Genomic DNA, 5,144 nt, shown 5'->3' with positions numbered 1-5,144 from the left:
TGTTTGTTCCTGGGAAGACCAGAGCTCTGTGGAGTCCTCATGCCTAGTTTGTTCTTTCTGTTGGGGTGTGAGGCAGTTCTGGGTCTGAGCTGTAAACTGCTGTCACAGGAGAGCACAGAGTGTGTGCTGTGGTGGGAGCTGGGGGGGTTCCTGCTGGCTTTGTTCAATGAGATATTGTGTGGATTGCACCTGGCCTACCTGCTGAAGGCAAGCTCAGCTGGTTGAGCTCCTGCTTCTGAGTGCAGAGCTGAACCCAGAGCTGCCAGAGGGACAGCAGCTTCCAGGAGTTCATGTGCTCTCAGCATCAGAACCAGCTCCCAACACACCTCCCAGCCAGCCTTGCCTTGTCCCTTCTCCAGGTGCCCCCAGCTGTGGTGGCCCATCCCTGGCTGTGACAAGGGACACCCCAGCTGTGATGGCCTGTCCCTGCCTGTGACAGAGGACACCCCAGCAATGGTGGCCTGTCCCTGCCTGTGACAGGGGACACCCCAGCTGTGATGGCCTGTCCCTGGCTGTGACAGGGGACACCCCAGCCGTGGTGGCATGTCCCTGGCTGTGACAGGGGACACCCCAGCATTAGCCCTGGAGCTGGCACCAGCTGTTCCATGATGTAACCTGTACATGTTCTGTCACATTCAAGAGCTGTTTATAATCTACTGTATTACAGCAGTTTAAAAGTATTTTGCTATTAGGGGAGGAAAAGAAATGGCTTTGGCCTGTTTTTTTCTCTGAGGTGCCTGTTTTGAGGGGAGTTACAGGAGGGCACAGAGGATGGGACTGGGAGCAGAGTAAGATATGTGGGGTTTCCCACAGCAGCCACCTTTTCCAGGAGAGGAGATGAAGGAAGGGAAGCCTGAAGCTGCCTGTGCCCACAGCTGTGTCCTGGGTGGGGCTGTAAGTGTCTTTCTTTCCAAGGACAGGGAGGGGAGAGGGATGGAGATATTAGTGCCATAGCAGACCCAGGCTTAGAGGTACCAGGCATGATCACAGGATGGTAGAGGAGAGATCTTGGCTGGGTGTGTGGGGAGAAACTTTTACACAAGCCCTTCCTGAGATCCTGGAAACCAGTATGAAATGTCCAAGGTAAAATACCAGGTGAGAAGGGAAGTTGGGGTTTTCTAAACTTTGCATCATCACTGAGAGGGGAAAGGATATCCTTGAGGTGCAGGACAGGAACACAGGGAAGGAGTCAATAGCTCCAGGAACAGACCAGAGTTTCTCACCTTTCCTGATCAAATTGGAGCAGCTGCCAAATGTGTATCATGTTGGTGACTTCTGCCTTTACTTTGGGCCTGAAAAAGGGTTTGTGAGCCAAGAACTTAATGTGATACTTTTCCAGCTGTGTACCACATGCTCCAAAGTCCTGTCTGTGTCCTTAAGCTGTAACAGCTACAGAACAAGGCCATTAATCTTCCCATTCTTTGGTGGGAATATCAAATACTGCCAAAGAGGCACGAGATGGAAAACAAAACTTCTGTCAAGATTTTTTTGCAATTTTTTTGTATTTTCTTTCCAAGGAACCATTTACACAACAAGACAAGAAACTACCTGTCAGGGCTACTCCTAGATTATACCTACACCCACAAACATGTGTCTGAAAGCAAAGAAATGTAATTAATGTAATTAAAACCCACAGTATGGGGACAGAGCTGATAAGGAGAATGCTTTTAAATGCTTCATAGTAGAAGCATTTATAAAAACTTACACAATTGACAAGGTTGGTGGGGGAGAAAAGCTTCAGAAGAGAATTCCATGGGGATTATGAGACTAATGGAAATATATTTCTTTTTCATTAGTAAGAAGAAGTGGTAAGATTAACAATTGGTGACAAATACCATTAAATCTATTAAATCTCTGGCCCAGTAAGATCTATGAAAGAAGCTGTTGTGCTTTTTGCAGTTTGTAGGTGGAAACCAAGCAAGTGCCCCCTTGGAGGGTACAGCAAAGCACTGGGGGCTCCTGAACAGATGCATAGTGTCTGGTGTAAGGGGGGTTTCCACAATAAATAATAGCAAAAAAAAAAAAACAAAAAAAAAACACAAACAAACCCTAGCCCTATGAAGTACAAATGTGGGTTTAATTCTACATCTGGACCATTACTACATTAATTCTGCTGCTGGATTCATGACTGCAGATTTTCTTGGCTAAGCATTAAAAAAAAAAAAAAATCTATTCACAATGCCTACAAGTGGAATGCCTGTTCCTGGACCAAAAGGCAATGGAAGGAAGATGAGAGGAGCCAGAAGGTGAGGACTTGTCAGGTAGCTCTGGGCTGGAGGCTGTGGAGTTCTGCATCTGACTCTCCATCCTTACAGCATCCATTTAGTATTGAGATCTTTCCCTGCATTACATTTTGCCTTTATTTATGCAATTGCTGGTGTTTTAGGGCACTCCCAACTCTGCAGGAAGCTGACTGCTAGCAGTCCACTAGAAGGAAAATGGCTTTACAGACACACAGACTGAACTTGATTTAGAATATCCCTTGGTGCCCATGCACCTGGAGCTTTATCACCTGCAGGTAGCAGGTAACTTGTCCTAGGCCTCACCAAAGATCTAACAAGCACTAAATGTAGGATTAGCTGCCTGTAGTTTAGATGCTGCTTTGGGGTAAGGGAGTGACAGGAATTTTGCCACAGGTTTTCTCAGCCCTATATTTCATCATCAGTTTTGCTCTCTCTTTTCACCAGCAGAGTAAATGCTGCTGAAGTGGTTCTGATGTGTTGTTCTCCAGAGATCCCCAAGCTGAGGGATACCTCCAGGGTGCTTAACCACATCAGGGTTTTCTTTCTCTCTGGAGAGTAATTTTGTTCCAGAGGAGGTTTCCAAAGCCTGACCTGTACTAGTGCTTCTCTCCATTGCCCAGAGTACTTAAAATCCCCACAAACCACCAGAGCCTCAGGGGGTTTTGGGATGAGTGTTTCCATCTCCTGTCTTTCTTCTGTGTAGAATAGTCTTCTCTAGGGCATGTGTTTGTTCCCTGGACAAAAAGTTTGCTGACCTCCTAAGATAAGTTTCTCCTATATTGCATCACTTTGCTGACCACACCATTTGACTCAGATCTGAAGTGCTCCCTTCCACTCCCTGCAAACATGCTCAGAAATGCCCTGTGCTGTGTCAATCCCTTGCTGAGGTTTTGTCCATGCTGGTTTCTTTAGCCTCAAGAAATAACAACACAGAGCTTGTTTAGATGGTCACCCTGACCTCTCCCACTCCCTGACACGTTTCTTGCTCAACAGTGACAGCCACGTGTGCCTTGTGTGCAGAGCTGCCTGCAAATGCGAGATCAGCTTTGGCATTATCCTAATCACTGGAGCAAATTCAGGTACCTGACAGACCACCCTGTCAGTTTGATGGCTGCTGGAAGGTAGGCAAAGAAGGGATAAGGAGCCCAGGGCAGTGGAAAGACAGAGCTGGAAACACATAGCAAGGTCTCTCCTGTAAGGTTGCTGTTCTGCCTGATGTGGCTGGATGGACAGACCAGCTGTCCTGTCGGACTGTGGGTCAAGAGGCCTGAGGGAAAGACATTTTGGGATTAATCAACAAAAGAGTTGCTAAATGACAACTTCTTAGAACCATCCTTCCACAGGATGCCAGGCTGGCAGGGATGCTCTGTGATCCATGATTAAGAAAAGAAGCTCTCCTGGCTTTAATTGACTTAGCAGGGAACAGCTTTACACTTCTTTGTACATAAGCAGTGTTTAATGGTGCTAGGAGGGGAGGAATGTTTTGGTTTGTAGGCAATAGGGCATTGGCAGCAGACTGAAAAATGCTCTTGGGCCAAGCACAGGCAGTGCAAGCTTAATCTGCCTAAAAAACATGATCTCATCCATCTTTCTTGACCCAAGGGAGGGAGCCTTGGCTGTAAGGCTCAGGCTGAGTGCAGACTGGTGAGTGGTTTGCTGCAGAGTCACACTTACTCCCATAGTGCTGTCATTCAGCTCTTTCTCTGGGTAAGATATCACTAGCTGGGAAAAGGAACAGCCTCATACACGTGTCCCAGTGTTACCCTGATCCTAAAACTCATCAGCTTCCCTGGCACAGTTCAGGGTTGGCTGTTTCCATCTGCTTTCAGATGTAGATTGTTTCTGTCAGGTTCTGAATCATGTAGTGAGAAAGGTAAAAGCAGAGTGAAAAACACTATATGAGCTTCCCTCTCCCAGCTGCCAAACCTGTGTCCTCTCTGGGAGGGAACCAGGAGTGTGTGCACATCTTTCATGTTTTTCCAAGGATATGAAGTGAAAGGACAAGAGGGAATGGCTTCAAACTGAAAGACAGTAGGTTCAGGTTAGATATTAGAAAGAAGTTCTTCCCTGTGAGGGTGGTGAGGCACTGACACAGGTTGCCCAGAGAAGCTGTGGCTGCCCCATCCTTGGAAGAGTCCTTGACTACTAATAGAGTTTTTCCTCAGCTCTCATCCCTTCTTTCCCTCTGCTTTAGCTACTCTCTGATGATGAAAAGGCACTGGATGAAATCCTACAAGACATCAAGGAGTTGATAAATGTAAGATTTTGGGGGTTGAACATATTATCAAGCAGTGTTTGACCTATGTTAGCTGAGCCCCAGGGGGCATCTAAATTTGTCACCAGTGTGAACAAAACCACTTCAGCTCAAACCTTTTGTGCAGAAGCTCAAGAGTCTCCACATAAGAAATTATGATTGACCAATGCCATAGTTCAGGCAGTGCATTAAACTGAGTCCCATTTGAGCACTAGCTGATCAAAATCTCTGGTGACTGATAAATTACATTAATCTGTAGAAATGCTCAGAACTGTCACCAGCAGATTTTCAATTTATTGTGCTACCTACTCACTGTGGCATCTTTATGCTCATGGATTCCTCATACTGCTCTTACCTGATTTCCATCACCTTTCTGTCACAGCCAAAGGCTGCTCCAGCTTTTGTGGGCACAGCAGGCTTGAGCTCTTCTTTCAGATGCTAGAAGCAGACCTAGAGCAGTAGGGAGGCATTGTCTCCATGGCAGCCTGCCCTGGAAGAAACAAACCAAAGGGCATGTAAATTACTGGGAATCCAGTAGAAAGAAAAGTGGGGGGAATGGTCAGGCATGACCAATTTTGCAGCTCAGTCTTTACTTTGAGATGTCAGGGAAGTATATAGGTAATATAGGACCAGTTTAATAATGTGTA

Source organism: Ammospiza caudacuta, chromosome 7 (genome assembly GCF_027887145.1).
Source record: "Ammospiza caudacuta isolate bAmmCau1 chromosome 7, bAmmCau1.pri, whole genome shotgun sequence".
NCBI classification, from domain to species: domain Eukaryota; kingdom Metazoa; phylum Chordata; class Aves; order Passeriformes; family Passerellidae; genus Ammospiza; species Ammospiza caudacuta.
Note: the sequence above shows the minus strand (reverse complement) of the source record.